This window comes from Triplophysa dalaica, chromosome 5, assembly GCF_015846415.1.
Source record: "Triplophysa dalaica isolate WHDGS20190420 chromosome 5, ASM1584641v1, whole genome shotgun sequence".
In the NCBI taxonomy this organism is placed as follows: domain Eukaryota; kingdom Metazoa; phylum Chordata; class Actinopteri; order Cypriniformes; family Nemacheilidae; genus Triplophysa; species Triplophysa dalaica.
Genome location: NC_079546.1, coordinates 14,785,601 through 14,802,826, shown reverse-complemented (window position 1 = coordinate 14,802,826; position 17,226 = coordinate 14,785,601). Strand labels below are relative to the sequence as shown.

The 17,226-nt window shown below is 41.5% G+C and overlaps 15 non-coding genes across 15 annotated transcripts; all 15 read left to right on the top strand.

The window, feature by feature from the left end:
* The first annotated feature begins 253 nt into the window (after window positions 1–253).
* On the top strand, window positions 254–326 carry trnav-cac (transfer RNA valine (anticodon CAC)). Its single transcript has one exon. It is a non-coding gene; the product is annotated as a tRNA-Val (tRNA).
* A 1,485-nt stretch (window positions 327–1,811) lies between these two features.
* trnav-cac (transfer RNA valine (anticodon CAC)) lies at window positions 1,812–1,884 on the top strand. Its single transcript has one exon. It is a non-coding gene; the product is annotated as a tRNA-Val (tRNA).
* Window positions 1,885–2,766: 882 nt separating this feature from the next.
* Window positions 2,767–2,839, top strand: trnav-cac (transfer RNA valine (anticodon CAC)). The gene has a single exon. It is a non-coding gene; the product is annotated as a tRNA-Val (tRNA).
* A 1,030-nt stretch (window positions 2,840–3,869) lies between these two features.
* trnav-uac (transfer RNA valine (anticodon UAC)) lies at window positions 3,870–3,942 on the top strand. Its single transcript has one exon. It is a non-coding gene; the product is annotated as a tRNA-Val (tRNA).
* An 882-nt stretch (window positions 3,943–4,824) lies between these two features.
* On the top strand, window positions 4,825–4,897 carry trnav-cac (transfer RNA valine (anticodon CAC)). Its single transcript has one exon. It is a non-coding gene; the product is annotated as a tRNA-Val (tRNA).
* A 978-nt stretch (window positions 4,898–5,875) lies between these two features.
* trnav-uac (transfer RNA valine (anticodon UAC)) lies at window positions 5,876–5,948 on the top strand. The gene has a single exon. It is a non-coding gene; the product is annotated as a tRNA-Val (tRNA).
* A 765-nt stretch (window positions 5,949–6,713) lies between these two features.
* On the top strand, window positions 6,714–6,786 carry trnav-cac (transfer RNA valine (anticodon CAC)). Its single transcript has one exon. It is a non-coding gene; the product is annotated as a tRNA-Val (tRNA).
* Window positions 6,787–7,764: 978 nt separating this feature from the next.
* Window positions 7,765–7,837, top strand: trnav-uac (transfer RNA valine (anticodon UAC)). Its single transcript has one exon. It is a non-coding gene; the product is annotated as a tRNA-Val (tRNA).
* Window positions 7,838–8,273: 436 nt separating this feature from the next.
* On the top strand, window positions 8,274–8,346 carry trnav-cac (transfer RNA valine (anticodon CAC)). Its single transcript has one exon. It is a non-coding gene; the product is annotated as a tRNA-Val (tRNA).
* Window positions 8,347–9,831: 1,485 nt separating this feature from the next.
* trnav-cac (transfer RNA valine (anticodon CAC)) lies at window positions 9,832–9,904 on the top strand. The gene has a single exon. It is a non-coding gene; the product is annotated as a tRNA-Val (tRNA).
* An 882-nt stretch (window positions 9,905–10,786) lies between these two features.
* trnav-cac (transfer RNA valine (anticodon CAC)) lies at window positions 10,787–10,859 on the top strand. Its single transcript has one exon. It is a non-coding gene; the product is annotated as a tRNA-Val (tRNA).
* Window positions 10,860–12,844: 1,985 nt separating this feature from the next.
* On the top strand, window positions 12,845–12,917 carry trnav-uac (transfer RNA valine (anticodon UAC)). The gene has a single exon. It is a non-coding gene; the product is annotated as a tRNA-Val (tRNA).
* Window positions 12,918–13,799: 882 nt separating this feature from the next.
* On the top strand, window positions 13,800–13,872 carry trnav-cac (transfer RNA valine (anticodon CAC)). Its single transcript has one exon. It is a non-coding gene; the product is annotated as a tRNA-Val (tRNA).
* Window positions 13,873–14,753: 881 nt separating this feature from the next.
* On the top strand, window positions 14,754–14,826 carry trnav-cac (transfer RNA valine (anticodon CAC)). The gene has a single exon. It is a non-coding gene; the product is annotated as a tRNA-Val (tRNA).
* Window positions 14,827–16,672: 1,846 nt separating this feature from the next.
* On the top strand, window positions 16,673–16,745 carry trnav-cac (transfer RNA valine (anticodon CAC)). The gene has a single exon. It is a non-coding gene; the product is annotated as a tRNA-Val (tRNA).
* Window positions 16,746–17,226: the final 481 nt, after the last annotated feature.

Sequence of the window (17,226 nt, the reverse complement as noted above, 5' to 3'; positions counted from 1 at the left end):
TCTGCTTTAAGCCATAGAGTGGAATATAATGACAAGGTAACCAAACCTTTAAGCATTCAATGCACGGTTTCGTAGACAAGGCATAAGACTAGTCCCATACTAAGATGAATGTTCGAGATGTCTTACCTGAATAAACTTGACCTGGAATACCTTCAAATTTGTGACTGGCATGTTTCTTGCCAAAGTCATTCAATACTTGCGTGGTCTGTTTTAAACCAGCGCCAGGTTGACGACGTACGCAGGAATTGTCCACGTTTCTGTAGTGTAGTGGTTATCACGTTTGCTTCACACGCAAAAGGTCCTCGGTTCGAAACCGAGCAGAAACATAGTCTGCTTTAAGCCATAGAGTGGAATATAATGACAAGGTAACCAAACCTTTAAGCATTCAATGCACGGTTTTGTAGACTGTCGAAATTCAGCCTCTATTATGTCACGTACTATGTTCTTTTAGTGACTGTCGCATTCTCCTGACGTGAAAGGTCCCTAGTCGAAACCGAGCAGAAACATAGTCTGCTTTAAGCCATAGAGTGGAATATAATGACAAGGTAACCAAACCTTTAAGCATTCAATGCACGGTTTCGTAGACAAGGCTTAAGACTAGTCCCAGACTAAGATGATTGTGTGAGATTCCTTAACTGAAAAATCTTGCCCTGAAACACCTTAAAATTTGTTACTGGCAAATTTATGCGAAATTCAGAGTTTCTGAAGTGTAGTGGTTATCACGTTTGCTTTACACGCAAAAGGTCCTCGGTTCGAAACCGAGCAGAAACATAGTCTGCTTTATGCCATAGAGTGGAATATAATGACAAGGTAACCAAACCTTCAAGCATTCAATGCACGGTTTCGTAGACAAGGCTTAAGACTAGTCCCAGACTAAGATGAGTGTTTGAGATTTCTTAACTGAAAAATCTTGCCCTGAAACACCTTAAAATTTGTGACTGGCAAATTTATGCGAATTTCAGAGTTTCTGTAGCGTATTGGTTATCACGTTCGCCTAACACGCGAAGGGTCCTCGGTTCGAGACCGAGCAGAAACAGTTTTCAGGTTTTGGCGTCAACCAGAGCAAATGCCATCGGTGTAAAACGTAGCTGCACTGCGTATCGGCCTGATTGAAAGCTTTTTGGGATTGTCAAATTCAGCCTCTATTATGTCACGTACTATGTTCTTTTAATGACTGTCGCATTCTCCTGACGTGAAAGGTCCCTAGTCGAAACCGAGCAGAATAATCGCCTTCTTTAAGTCATATGGTTAAACGTAATTACAAGCTAAACAAAACTTTAAGCATTCAATGCCCAGTTTTGTAGACAAGGCTTAAGACTAGTTCCAGACTAAGATGAATGTTCGAGATGTCTTACCTGAATAAACTTGACCTTGAATACCTTCAAATTTGTGACTGGCAAGTTTCTTGCCAAAGTCAGACAATAGTTGCGTGGTCTGTTTTAAACCAGCGCCAGGTTGACGACGTACGCAGGAATTGTCCACGTTTCTGTTTTGTAGTGGTTATCACGTTTGCTTTACACGCAAAAGGTCCTCGGTTCGAAACCGAGCAGAAACATAGTCTGCTTTAAGCCATAGAGTGGAATATAATGACAAGGTAACCAAACCTTTAAGCATTCAATGCACGGTTTCGTAGACAAGGCTTAAGACTAGTCCCAGACTAAGATGAATGTTCGAGATGTCTTACCTGAATAAACTTGACCTGGAATACCTTCAAATTTGTGACTGGCAAGTTTCTTGCCAAAGTCAGACAATGCTTGCGTGGTCTGTTTTAAACCAGCGCCAGGTTGACGACGTACGCAGGAATTGTCCACGTTTCTGTAGTGTAGTGGTTATCACGTTTGCTTCACACGCAAAAGGTCCTCGGTTCGAAACCGAGCAGAAACATAGTCTGCTTTAAGCCATAGAGTGGAATATAACGACAAGGTAACCAAACCTTAAGCATTCAATGCACTGTTTTGTAGACAAGGCTTAAGACTAGTCCCATACTGAAATGAATGTTCGAGATGTCTCACCTGAATAAACTTGACCTGGAACACCTTCAAATTTGTGACTGGCAAGTTTCTTGCCAAATTCAGAGTTTCTGTAGTGTAGTGGTTATCACGTTCGCCTCACACGCGAAAGGTCCTCGGATCGAAACCGAGCAGAAACATATTCTGTTTTAAGCCATAGAGTGGAATATAATGACAAGGTAACCAAACCTTTAAGCATTCAATGCACGGTTTTTATAGACTGCCGAAAATCAGCCTCTATTATGTTACAAGCTATGTTCTTTTAGTGACTGTCGCATTCTCCTGACGTGAAAGGTCCCTAGTCGAAACCGAGCAGAAACATAGTCTGCTTTAAGCCATAGAGTGGAATATAACGACAAGGTAACCAAACCTTAAGCATTCAATGCACGGTTTTTATAGACTGTCGAAATTCAGCCTCTATTATGTCACGTACTATGTTCTTTTAGTGACTGTCGCATTCTCCTGACGTGAAAGGTCCCTAGTCGAAACCGAGCAGAAACATAGTCTGCTTTAAGCCATAGAGTGGAATATAATGACAAGGTAACCAAACCTTTAAGCATTCAATGCACGGTTTCGTAGACAAGGCATAAGACTAGTCCCATACTAAGATGAATGTTCGAGATGTCTTACCTGAATAAACTTGACCTGGAATACCTTCAAATTTGTGACTGGCATGTTTCTTGCCAAAGTCATTCAATACTTGCGTGGTCTGTTTTAAACCAGCGCCAGGTTGACGACGTACGCAGGAATTGTCCACGTTTCTGTAGTGTAGTGGTTATCACGTTTGCTTCACACGCAAAAGGTCCTCGGTTCGAAACCGAGCAGAAACATAGTCTGCTTTAAGCCATAGAGTGGAATATAATGACAAGGTAACCAAACCTTTAAGCATTCAATGCACGGTTTTGTAGACTGTCGAAATTCAGCCTCTATTATGTCACGTACTATGTTCTTTTAGTGACTGTCGCATTCTCCTGACGTGAAAGGTCCCTAGTCGAAACCGAGCAGAAACATAGTCTGCTTTAAGCCATAGAGTGGAATATAATGACAAGGTAACCAAACCTTTAAGCATTCAATGCACGGTTTCGTAGACAAGGCTTAAGACTAGTCCCAGACTAAGATGATTGTTTGAGATTCCTTAACTGAAAAATCTTGCCCTGAAACACCTTAAAATTTGTTACTGGCAAATTTATGCGAAATTCAGAGTTTCTGAAGTGTAGTGGTTATCACGTTTGCTTTACACGCAAAAGGTCCTCGGTTCGAAACCGAGCAGAAACATAGTCTGCTTTATGCCATAGAGTGGAATATAATGACAAGGTAACCAAACCTTTAAGCATTCAATGCACGGTTTCGTAGACAAGGCTTAAGACTAGTCCCAGACTAAGATGAGTGTTTGAGATTTCTTAACTGAAAAATCTTGACCTTGAATACCTTCAAATTTGTGACTGGCAAGTTTCTTGCCAAAGTCAGACAATAGTTGCGTGGTCTGTTTTAAACCAGCGCCAGGTTGACGACGTACGCAGGAATTGTCCACGTTTCTGTTTTGTAGTGGTTATCACGTTTGCTTTACACGCAAAAGGTCCTCGGTTCGAAACCGAGCAGAAACATAGTCTGCTTTAAGCCATAGAGTGGAATATAATGACAAGGTAACCAAACCTTTAAGCATTCAATGCACGGTTTCGTAAACAAGGTTTAAGACTAGTCCCAGACTAAGATGAATGTTCGAGATGTCTTACCTGAATAAACTTGACCTGGAATACCTTCAAATTTGTGACTGGCAAGTTTCTTGCCAAAGTCAGACAATGCTTGCGTGGTCTGTTTTAAACCAGCGCCAGATTGACGACGTACGCAGGACTTGTCCACGTTTCTGTAGTGTAGTGGTTATCACGTTTGCTTTACACGCAAAAGGTCCTCGGTTCGAAACCGAGCAGAAACATAGTCTGCTTTAAGCCATAGAGTGGAATATAACGACAAGGTAACCAAACCTTAAGCATTCAATGCACTGTTTTGTAGACAAGGCTTAAGACTAGTCCCATACTGAAATGAATGTTCGAGATGTCTCACCTGAATAAACTTGACCTGGAACACCTTCAAATTTGTGACTGGCAAGTTTCTTGCCAAATTCAGAGTTTCTTTAGTGTAGTGGTTATCACGTTCGCCTCACACGCGAAAGGTCCTCGGTTCGAAACCGAGCAGAAACATAGTCTGTTTTAAGCCATAGAGTGGAATATAATGACAAGGTAACCAAACCTTTAAGCATTCAATGCACGGTTTTTATAGACTGCCGAAATTCAGCCTCTATTATGTTACAAGCTATGTTCTTTTAGTGACTGTCGCATTCTCCTGACGTGAAAGGTCCCTAGTCGAAACCGAGCAGAAACATAGTCTGCTTTAAGCCATAGAGTGGAATATAACGATAAGGTAACCAAACCTTTAAGCATTCAATGCACGGTTTTGTAGACTGTCGAAATTCAGCCTCTATTATGTCACGTACTATGTTCTTTTAGTGACTGTCGCATTCTCCTGACGTGAAAGGTCCCTAGTCGAAACCGAGCAGAAACATAGTCTGCTTTAAGCCATAGAGTGGAATATAATGACAAGGTAACCAAACCTTTAAGCATTCAATGCACGGTTTCGTAGACAAGGCATAAGACTAGTCCCATACTAAGATGAATGTTCGAGATGTCTTACCTGAATAAACTTGACCTGGAATACCTTCAAATTTGTGACTGGCAAGTTTCTTGCCAAAGTCATTCAATACTTGCGTGGTCTGTTTTAAACCAGCGCCAGGTTGACGACGTACGCAGGAATTGTCCACGTTTCTGTAGTGTAGTGGTTATCACGTTTGCTTCACACGCAAAAGGTCCTCGGTTCGAAACCGAGCAGAAACATAGTCTGCTTTAAGCCATAGAGTGGAATATAATGACAAGGTAACCAAACCTTTAAGCATTCAATGCACGGTTTTGTAGACTGTCGAAATTCAGCCTCTATTATGTCACGTACTATGTTCTTTTAGTGACTGTCGCATTCTCCTGACGTGAAAGGTCCCTAGTCGAAACCGAGCAGAAACATAGTCTGCTTTAAGCCATAGAGTGGAATATAATGACAAGGTAACCAAACCTTTAAGCATTCAATGCACGGTTTCGTAGACAAGGCTTAAGACTAGTCCCAGACTAAGATGATTGTTTGAGATTCCTTAACTGAAAAATCTTGCCCTGAAACACCTTAAAATTAGTTACTGGCAAATTTATGCGAAATTCAGAGTTTCTGAAGTGTAGTGGTTATCACGTTTGCTTTACACGCAAAAGGTCCTCGGTTCGAAACCGAGCAGAAACATAGTCTGCTTTATGCCATAGAGTGGAATATAATGACAAGGTAACCAAACCTTTAAGCATTCAATGCACGGTTTCGTAGACAAGGCTTAAGACTAGTCCCAGACTAAGATGAGTGTTTGAGATTTCTTAACTGAAAAATCTTGCCCTGAAACACCTTAAAATTTGTGACTGGCAAATTTATGCGAAATTCAGAGTTTCTGTAGCGTATTGGTTATCACGTTCGCCTAACACGCGAAGGGTCCTCGGTTCGAGACCGAGCAGAAACAGTTTTCAGGTTTTGGCGTCAACCAGAGCAGATGCCATCGGTGTAAAACGTAGCTGCACTGCGTATCGGCCTGATTGAAAGCTTTTTGGGATTGTCAAATTCAGCCTCTATTATGTCACGTACTATGTTCTTTTAGTGACTGTCGCATTCCCCTGACGCATTGCACCTTCAAATTTGTGACTGGCAAGTTTCTTGCCAAAGTCAGACAATGCTTGCGTGGTCTGTTTTAAACCAGCGCCAGTTTGACGACGTACGCAGGAATTGTCCACGTTTCTGTAGTGTAGTGGTTATCACGTTTGCTTTACACGCAAAAGGTCCTCGGTTCGAAACCGAGCAGAAACATAGTCTGCTTTAATCCATAGAGTGGAATATAACGACAAGGTAACCAAACCTTAAGAATTCAATGCACGGTTTTTATAGACTGTCGAAATTCAGCCTCTATTATGTCACGTACTATGTTCTTTTAGTGACTGTCGCATTCTCCTGACGTGAAAGGTCCCTAGTCGAAACCGAGCAGAAACATAGTCTGCTTTAAGCCATAGAGTGGAATATAATGACAAGGTAACCAAACCTTTAAGCATTCAATGCACGGTTTCGTAGACAAGGCATAAGACTAGTCCCATACTAAGATGAATGTTCGAGATGTCTTACCTGAAAAATCTTGACCTTGAATACCTTCAAATTTGTGACTGGCAAGTTTCTTGCCAAAGTCAGACAATAGTTGCGTGGTCTGTTTTAAACCAGCGCCAGGTTGACGACGTACGCAGGAATTGTCCACGTTTCTGTTTTGTAGTGGTTATCACGTTTGCTTTACACGCAAAAGGTCCTCGGTTCGAAACCGAGCAGAAACATAGTCTGCTTTAAGCCATAGAGTGGAATATAATGACAAGGTAACCAAACCTTTAAGCATTCAATGCACGGTTTCGTAGACAAGGCATAAGACTAGTCCCATACTAAGATGAATGTTCGAGATGTCTTACCTGAATAAACTTGACCTGGAATACCTTCAAATTTGTGACTGGCAAGTTTCTTGCCAAAGTCATTCAATACTTGCGTGGTCTGTTTTAAACCAGCGCCAGGTTGACGACGTACGCAGGAATTGTCCACGTTTCTGTAGTGTAGTGGTTATCACGTTTGCTTCACACGCAAAAGGTCCTCGGTTCGAAACCGAGCAGAAACATAGTCTGCTTTAAGCCATAGAGTGGAATATAATGACAAGGTAACCAAACCTTTAAGCATTCAATGCACGGTTTTGTAGACTGTCGAAATTCAGCCTCTATTATGTCACGTACTATGTTCTTTTAGTGACTGTCGCATTCTCCTGACGTGAAAGGTCCCTAGTCGAAACCGAGCAGAAACATAGTCTGCTTTAAGCCATAGAGTGGAATATAATGACAAGGTAACCAAACCTTTAAGCATTCAATGCACGGTTTCGTAGACAAGGCTTAAGACTAGTCCCAGACTAAGATGATTGTTTGAGATTCCTTAACTGAAAAATCTTGCCCTGAAACACCTTAAAATTAGTTACTGGCAAATTTATGCGAAATTCAGAGTTTCTGAAGTGTAGTGGTTATCACGTTTGCTTTACACGCAAAAGGTCCTCGGTTCGAAACCGAGCAGAAACATAGTCTGCTTTATGCCATAGAGTGGAATATAATGACAAGGTAACCAAACCTTTAAGCATTCAATGCACGGTTTCGTAGACAAGGCTTAAGACTAGTCCCAGACTAAGATGAGTGTTTGAGATTTCTTAACTGAAAAATCTTGCCCTGAAACACCTTAAAATTTGTGACTGGCAAATTTATGCGAAATTCAGAGTTTCTGTAGCGTATTGGTTATCACGTTCGCCTAACACGCGAAGGGTCCTCGGTTCGAGACCGAGCAGAAACAGTTTTCAGGTTTTGGCGTCAACCAGAGCAGATGCCATCGGTGTAAAACGTAGCTGCACTGCGTATCGGCCTGATTGAAAGCTTTTTGGGATTGTCAAATTCAGCCTCTATTATGTCACGTACTATGTTCTTTTAGTGACTGTCGCATTCCCCTGACGCATTGCACCTTCAAATTTGTGACTGGCAAGTTTCTTGCCAAAGTCAGACAATGCTTGCGTGGTCTGTTTTAAACCAGCGCCAGTTTGACGACGTACGCAGGAATTGTCCACGTTTCTGTAGTGTAGTGGTTATCACGTTTGCTTTACACGCAAAAGGTCCTCGGTTCGAAACCGAGCAGAAACATAGTCTGCTTTAATCCATAGAGTGGAATATAACGACAAGGTAACCAAACCTTAAGAATTCAATGCACGGTTTTTATAGACTGTCGAAATTCAGCCTCTATTATGTCACGTACTATGTTCTTTTAGTGACTGTCGCATTCTCCTGACGTGAAAGGTCCCTAGTCGAAACCGAGCAGAAACATAGTCTGCTTTAAGCCATAGAGTGGAATATAATGACAAGGTAACCAAACCTTTAAGCATTCAATGCACGGTTTCGTAGACAAGGCATAAGACTAGTCCCATACTAAGATGAATGTTCGAGATGTCTTACCTGAATAAACTTGACCTGGAATACCTTCAAATTTGTGACTGGCATGTTTCTTGCCAAAGTCATTCAATACTTGCGTGGTCTGTTTTAAACCAGCGCCAGGTTGACGACGTACGCAGGAATTGTCCACGTTTCTGTAGTGTAGTGGTTATCACGTTTGCTTCACACGCAAAAGGTCCTCGGTTCGAAACCGAGCAGAAACATAGTCTGCTTTAAGCCATAGAGTGGAATATAATGACAAGGTAACCAAACCTTTAAGCATTCAATGCACGGTTTTGTAGACTGTCGAAATTCAGCCTCTATTATGTCACGTACTATGTTCTTTTAGTGACTGTCGCATTCTCCTGACGTGAAAGGTCCCTAGTCGAAACCGAGCAGAAACATAGTCTGCTTTAAGCCATAGAGTGGAATATAATGACAAGGTAACCAAACCTTTAAGCATTCAATGCACGGTTTCGTAGACAAGGCTTAAGACTAGTCCCAGACTAAGATGATTGTTTGAGATTCCTTAACTGAAAAATCTTGCCCTGAAACACCTTAAAATTTGTTACTGGCAAATTTATGCGAAATTCAGAGTTTCTGAAGTGTAGTGGTTATCACGTTTGCTTTACACGCAAAAGGTCCTCGGTTCGAAACCGAGCAGAAACATAGTCTGCTTTATGCCATAGAGTGGAATATAATGACAAGGTAACCAAACCTTTAAGCATTCAATGCACGGTTTCGTAGACAAGGCTTAAGACTAGTCCCAGACTAAGATGAGTGTTTGAGATTTCTTAACTGAAAAATCTTGCCCTGAAACACCTTAAAATTTGTGACTGGCAAATTTATGCGAATTTCAGAGTTTCTGTAGCGTATTGGTTATCACGTTCGCCTAACACGCGAAGGGTCCTCGGTTCGAGACCGAGCAGAAACAGTTTTCAGGTTTTGGCGTCAACCAGAGCAAATGCCATCGGTGTAAAACGTAGCTGCACTGCGTATCGGCCTGATTGAAAGCTTTTTGGGATTGTCAAATTCAGCCTCTATTATGTCACGTACTATGTTCTTTTAATGACTGTCGCATTCTCCTGACGTGAAAGGTCCCTAGTCGAAACCGAGCAGAATAATCGCCTTCTTTAAGTCATATGGTTAAACGTAATTACAAGCTAAACAAAACTTTAAGCATTCAATGCCCAGTTTTGTAGACAAGGCTTAAGACTAGTTCCAGACTAAGATGAATGTTCGAGATGTCTTACCTGAATAAACTTGACCTTGAATACCTTCAAATTTGTGACTGGCAAGTTTCTTGCCAAAGTCAGACAATAGTTGCGTGGTCTGTTTTAAACCAGCGCCAGGTTGACGACGTACGCAGGAATTGTCCACGTTTCTGTTTTGTAGTGGTTATCACGTTTGCTTTACACGCAAAAGGTCCTCGGTTCGAAACCGAGCAGAAACATAGTCTGCTTTAAGCCATAGAGTGGAATATAATGACAAGGTAACCAAACCTTTAAGCATTCAATGCACGGTTTCGTAGACAAGGCTTAAGACTAGTCCCAGACTAAGATGAATGTTCGAGATGTCTTACCTGAATAAACTTGACCTGGAATACCTTCAAATTTGTGACTGGCAAGTTTCTTGCCAAAGTCAGACAATGCTTGCGTGGTCTGTTTTAAACCAGCGCCAGGTTGACGACGTACGCAGGAATTGTCCACGTTTCTGTAGTGTAGTGGTTATCACGTTTGCTTCACACGCAAAAGGTCCTCGGTTCGAAACCGAGCAGAAACATAGTCTGCTTTAAGCCATAGAGTGGAATATAACGACAAGGTAACCAAACCTTAAGCATTCAATGCACTGTTTTGTAGACAAGGCTTAAGACTAGTCCCATACTGAAATGAATGTTCGAGATGTCTCACCTGAATAAACTTGACCTGGAACACCTTCAAATTTGTGACTGGCAAGTTTCTTGCCAAATTCAGAGTTTCTGTAGTGTAGTGGTTATCACGTTCGCCTCACACGCTAAAGGTCCTCGGATCGAAACCGAGCAGAAACATATTCTGTTTTAAGCCATAGAGTGGAATATAATGACAAGGTAACCAAACCTTTAAGCATTCAATGCACGGTTTTTATAGACTGCCGAAATTCAGCCTCTATTATGTTACAAGCTATGTTCTTTTAGTGACTGTCGCATTCTCCTGACGTGAAAGGTCCCTAGTCGAAACCGAGCAGAAACATAGTCTGCTTTAAGCCATAGAGTGGAATATAACGACAAGGTAACCAAACCTTAAGCATTCAATGCACGGTTTTTATAGACTGTCGAAATTCAGCCTCTATTATGTCACGTACTATGTTCTTTTAGTGACTGTCGCATTCTCCTGACGTGAAAGGTCCCTAGTCGAAACCGAGCAGAAACATAGTCTGCTTTAAGCCATAGAGTGGAATATAATGACAAGGTAACCAAACCTTTAAGCATTCAATGCACGGTTTCGTAGACAAGGCATAAGACTAGTCCCATACTAAGATGAATGTTCGAGATGTCTTACCTGAATAAACTTGACCTGGAATACCTTCAAATTTGTGACTGGCATGTTTCTTGCCAAAGTCATTCAATACTTGCGTGGTCTGTTTTAAACCAGCGCCAGGTTGACGACGTACGCAGGAATTGTCCACGTTTCTGTAGTGTAGTGGTTATCACGTTTGCTTCACACGCAAAAGGTCCTCGGTTCGAAACCGAGCAGAAACATAGTCTGCTTTAAGCCATAGAGTGGAATATAATGACAAGGTAACCAAACCTTTAAGCATTCTATGCACGGTTTTGTAGACTGTCGAAATTCAGCCTCTATTATGTCACGTACTATGTTCTTTTAGTGACTGTCGCATTCTCCTGACGTGAAAGGTCCCTAGTCGAAACCGAGCAGAAACATAGTCTGCTTTAAGCCATAGAGTGGAATATAATGACAAGGTAACCAAACCTTTAAGCATTCAATGCACGGTTTCGTAGACAAGGCTTAAGACTAGTCCCAGACTAAGATGATTGTTTGAGATTCCTTAACTGAAAAATCTTGCCCTGAAACACCTTAAAATTTGTTACTGGCAAATTTATGCGAAATTCAGAGTTTCTGAAGTGTAGTGGTTATCACGTTTGCTTTACACGCAAAAGGTCCTCGGTTCGAAACCGAGCAGAAACATAGTCTGCTTTATGCCATAGAGTGGAATATAATGACAAGGTAACCAAACCTTTAAGCATTCAATGCACGGTTTCGTAGACAAGGCTTAAGACTAGTCCCAGACTAAGATGAGTGTTTGAGATTTCTTAACTGAAAAATCTTGACCTTGAATACCTTCAAATTTGTGACTGGCAAGTTTCTTGCCATAGTCAGACAATAGTTGCGTGGTCTGTTTTAAACCAGCGCCAGGTTGACGACGTACGCAGGAATTGTCCACGTTTCTGTTTTGTAGTGGTTATCACGTTTGCTTTACACGCAAAAGGTCCTCGGTTCGAAACCGAGCAGAAACATAGTCTGCTTTAAGCCATAGAGTGGAATATAATGACAAGGTAACCAAACCTTTAAGCATTCAATGCACGGTTTCGTAAACAAGGCTTAAGACTAGTCCCAGACTAAGATGAATGTTCGAGATGTCTTACCTGAATAAACTTGACCTGGAATACCTTCAAATTTGTGACTGGCAAGTTTCTTGCCAAAGTCAGACAATGCTTGCGTGGTCTGTTTTAAACCAGCGCCAGATTGACGACGTACGCAGGACTTGTCCACGTTTCTGTAGTGTAGTGGTTATCACGTTTGCTTTACACGCAAAAGGTCCTCGGGTCGAAACCGAGCAGAAACATAGTCTGCTTTAAGCCATAGAGTGGAATATAACGACAAGGTAACCAAACCTTAAGCATTCAATGCACTGTTTTGTAGACAAGGCTTAAGACTAGTCCCATACTGAAATGAATGTTCGAGATGTCTCACCTGAATAAACTTGACCTGGAACACCTTCAAATTTGTGACTGGCAAGTTTCTTGCCAAATTCAGAGTTTCTTTAGTGTAGTGGTTATCACGTTCGCCTCACACGCGAAAGGTCCTCGGTTCGAAACCGAGCAGAAACATAGTCTGTTTTAAGCCATAGAGTGGAATATAATGACAAGGTAACCAAACCTTTAAGCATTCAATGCACGGTTTTTATAGACTGCCGAAATTCAGCCTCTATTATGTTACAAGCTATGTTCTTTTAGTGACTGTCGCATTCTCCTGACGTGAAAGGTCCCTAGTCGAAACCGAGCAGAAACATAGTCTGCTTTAAGCCATAGAGTGGAATATAACGATAAGGTAACCAAACCTTTAAGCATTCAATGCACGGTTTTGTAGACTGTCGAAATTCAGCCTCTATTATGTCACGTACTATGTTCTTTTAGTGACTGTCGCATTCTCCTGACGTGAAAGGTCCCTAGTCGAAACCGAGCAGAAACATAGTCTGCTTTAAGCCATAGAGTGGAATATAATGACAAGGTAACCAAACCTTTAAGCATTCAATGCACGGTTTCGTAGACAAGGCATAAGACTAGTCCCAGACTAAGATGAATGTTCGAGATGTCTTACCTGAATAAACTTGACCTGGAATACCTTCAAATTTGTGACTGGCAAGTTTCTTGCCAAAGTCAGACAATGCTTGCGTGGTCTGTTTTAAACCAGCGCCAGATTGACGACGTACGCAGGACTTGTCCACGTTTCTGTAGTGTAGTGGTTATCACGTTTGCTTTACACGCAAAAGGTCCTCGGTTCGAAACCGAGCAGAAACATAGTCTGCTTTAAGCCATAGAGTGGAATATAACGACAAGGTAACCAAACCTTAAGCATTCAATGCACTGTTTTGTAGACAAGGCTTAAGACTAGTCCCATACTGAAATGAATGTTCGAGATGTCTCACCTGAATAAACTTGACCTGGAACACCTTCAAATTTGTGACTGGCAAGTTTCTTGCCAAATTCAGAGTTTCTTTAGTGTAGTGGTTATCACGTTCGCCTCACACGCGAAAGGTCCTCGGTTCGAAACCGAGCAGAAACATAGTCTGTTTTAAGCCATAGAGTGGAATATAATGACAAGGTAACCAAACCTTTAAGCATTCAATGCACGGTTTTTATAGACTGCCGAAATTCAGCCTCTATTATGTTACAAGCTATGTTCTTTTAGTGACTGTCGCATTCTCCTGACGTGAAAGGTCCCTAGTCGAAACCGAGCAGAAACATAGTCTGCTTTAAGCCATAGAGTGGAATATAACGATAAGGTAACCAAACCTTTAAGCATTCAATGCACGGTTTTGTAGACTGTCGAAATTCAGCCTCTATTATGTCACGTACTATGTTCTTTTAGTGACTGTCGCATTCTCCTGACGTGAAAGGTCCCTAGTCGAAACCGAGCAGAAACATAGTCTGCTTTAAGCCATAGAGTGGAATATAATGACAAGGTAACCAAACCTTTAAGCATTCAATGCACGGTTTCGTAGACAAGGCATAAGACTAGTCCCATACTAAGATGAATGTTCGAGATGTCTTACCTGAATAAACTTGACCTGGAATACCTTCAAATTTGTGACTGGCAAGTTTCTTGCCAAAGTCATTCAATACTTGCGTGGTCTGTTTTAAACCAGCGCCAGGTTGACGACGTACGCAGGAATTGTCCACGTTTCTGTAGTGTAGTGGTTATCACGTTTGCTTCACACGCAAAAGGTCCTCGGTTCGAAACCGAGCAGAAACATAGTCTGCTTTAAGCCATAGAGTGGAATATAATGACAAGGTAACCAAACCTTTAAGCATTCAATGCACGGTTTTGTAGACTGTCGAAATTCAGCCTCTATTATGTCACGTACTATGTTCTTTTAGTGACTGTCGCATTCTCCTGACGTGAAAGGTCCCTAGTCGAAACCGAGCAGAAACATAGTCTGCTTTAAGCCATAGAGTGGAATATAATGACAAGGTAACCAAACCTTTAAGCATTCAATGCACGGTTTCGTAGACAAGGCTTAAGACTAGTCCCAGACTAAGATGATTGTTTGAGATTCCTTAACTGAAAAATCTTGCCCTGAAACACCTTAAAATTTGTTACTGGCAAATTTATGCGAAATTCAGAGTTTCTGAAGTGTAGTGGTTATCACGTTTGCTTTACACGCAAAGGGTCCTCGGTTCGAAACCGAGCAGAAACATAGTCTGCTTTAATCCATAGAGTGGAATATAACGACAAGGTAACCAAACCTTAAGCATTCAATGCACGGTTTTTATAGACTGTCGAAATTCAGCCTCTATTATGTCACGTACTATGTTCTTTTAGTGACTGTCGCATTCTCCTGACGTGAAAGGTCCCTAGTCGAAACCGAGCAGAAACATAGTCTGCTTTAAGCCATAGAGTGGAATATAATGACAAGGTAACCAAACCTTTAAGCATTCAATGCACGGTTTCGTAGACAAGGCATAAGACTAGTCCCATACTAAGATGAATGTTCGAGATGTCTTACCTGAATAAACTTGACCTGGAATACCTTCAAATTTGTGACTGGCATGTTTCTTGCCAAAGTCATTCAATACTTGCGTGGTCTGTTTTAAACCAGCGCCAGGTTGACGACGTACGCAGGAATTGTCCACGTTTCTGTAGTGTAGTGGTTATCACGTTTGCTTCACACGCAAAAGGTCCTCGGTTCGAAACCGAGCAGAAACATAGTCTGCTTTAAGCCATAGAGTGGAATATAATGACAAGGTAACCAAACCTTTAAGCATTCAATGCACGGTTTTGTAGACTGTCGAAATTCAGCCTCTATTATGTCACGTACTATGTTCTTTTAGTGACTGTCGCATTCTCCTGACGTGAAAGGTCCCTAGTCGAAACCGAGCAGAAACATAGTCTGCTTTAAGCCATAGAGTGGAATATAATGACAAGGTAACCAAACCTTTAAGCATTCAATGCACGGTTTCGTAGACAAGGCTTAAGACTAGTCCCAGACTAAGATGATTGTTTGAGATTCCTTAACTGAAAAATCTTGCCCTGAAACACCTTAAAATTTGTTACTGGCAAATTTATGCGAAATTCAGAGTTTCTGAAGTGTAGTGGTTATCACGTTTGCTTTACACGCAAAAGGTCCTCGGTTCGAGACCGAGCAGAAACAGTTTTCAGGTTTTGGCGTCAACCAGAGCAAATGCCATCGGTGTAAAACGTAGCTGCACTGCGTATCGGCCTGATTGAAAGCTTTTTGGGATTGTCAAATTCAGCCTCTATTATGTCACGTACTATGTTCTTTTAATGACTGTCGCATTCTCCTGACGTGAAAGGTCCCTAGTCGAAACCGAGCAGAATAATCGCCTTCTTTAAGTCATATGGTTAAACGTAATTACAAGCTAAACAAAACTTTAAGCATTCAATGCCCAGTTTTGTAGACAAGGCTTAAGACTAGTTCCAGACTAAGATGAATGTTCGAGATGTCTTACCTGAATAAACTTGACCTTGAATACCTTCAAATTTGTGACTGGCAAGTTTCTTGCCAAAGTCAGACAATAGTTGCGTGGTCTGTTTTAAACCAGCGCCAAGTTGACGACGTACGCAGGAATTGTCCACGTTTCTGTTTTGTAGTGGTTATCACGTTTGCTTTACACGCAAAAGGTCCTCGGTTCGAAACCGAGCAGAAACATAGTCTGCTTTAAGCCATAGAGTGGAATATAACGACAAGGTAACCAAACCTTAAGCATTCAATGCACTGTTTTGTAGACAAGGCTTAAGACTAGTCCCATACTGAAATGAATGTTCGAGATGTCTCACCTGAATAAACTTGACCTGGAACACCTTCAAATTTGTGACTGGCAAGTTTCTTGCCAAATTCAGAGTTTCTTTAGTGTAGTGGTTATCACGTTCGCCTCACACGCGAAAGGTCCTCGGTTCGAAACCAAGCAGAAACATAGTCTGTTTTAAGCCATAGAGTGGAATATAATGACAAGGTAACCAAACCTTTAAGCATTCAATGCACGGTTTTTATAGACTGCCGAAATTCAGCCTCTATTATGTTACAAGCTATGTTCTTTTAGTGACTGTCGCATTCTCCTGATGTGAAAGGTCCCTAGTCGAAACCGAGCAGAAACATAGTCTGCTTTAAGCCATAGAGTGGAATATAACGATAAGGTAACCAAACCTTTAAGCATTCAATGCACGGTTTTGTAGACTGTCGAAATTCAGCCTCTATTATGTCACGTACTATGTTCTTTTAGTGACTGTCGCATTCTCCTGACGTGAAAGGTCCCTAGTCGAAACCGAGCAGAAACATAGTCTGCTTTAAGCCATAGAGTGGAATATAATGACAAGGTAACCAAACCTTTAAGCATTCAATGCACGGTTTCGTAGACAAGGCATAAGACTAGTCCCATACTAAGATGAATGTTCGAGATGTCTTACCTGAATAAACTTGACCTGGAATACCTTCAAATTTGTGACTGGCAAGTTTCTTGCCAAAGTCATTCAATACTTGCGTGGTCTGTTTTAAACCAGCGCCAGGTTGACGACGTACGCAGGAATTGTCCACGTTTCTGTAGTGTAGTGGTTATCACGTTTGCTTCACACGCAAAAGGTCCTCGGTTCGAAACCGAGCAGAAACATAGTCTGCTTTAAGCCATAGAGTGGAATATAATGACAAGGTAACCAAACCTTTAAGCATTCAATGCACGGTTTTGTAGACTGTCGAAATTCAGCCTCTATTATGTCACGTACTATGTTCTTTTAGTGACTGTCGCATTCTCCTGACGTGAAAGGTCCCTAGTCGAAACCGAGCAGAAACATAGTCTGCTTTAAGCCATAGAGTGGAATATAATGACAAGGTAACCAAACCTTTAAGCATTCAATGCACGGTTTCGTAGACAAGGCTTAAGACTAGTCCCAGACTAAGATGATTGTTTGAGATTCCTTAACTGAAAAATCTTGCCCTGAAACACCTTAAAATTTGTTACTGGCAAATTTATGCGAAATTCAGAGTTTCTGAAGTGTAGTGGTTATCACGTTTGCTTTACACGCAAAAGGTCCTCGGTTCGAAACCGAGCAGAAACATAGTCTGCTTTATGCCATAGAGTGGAATATAATGAC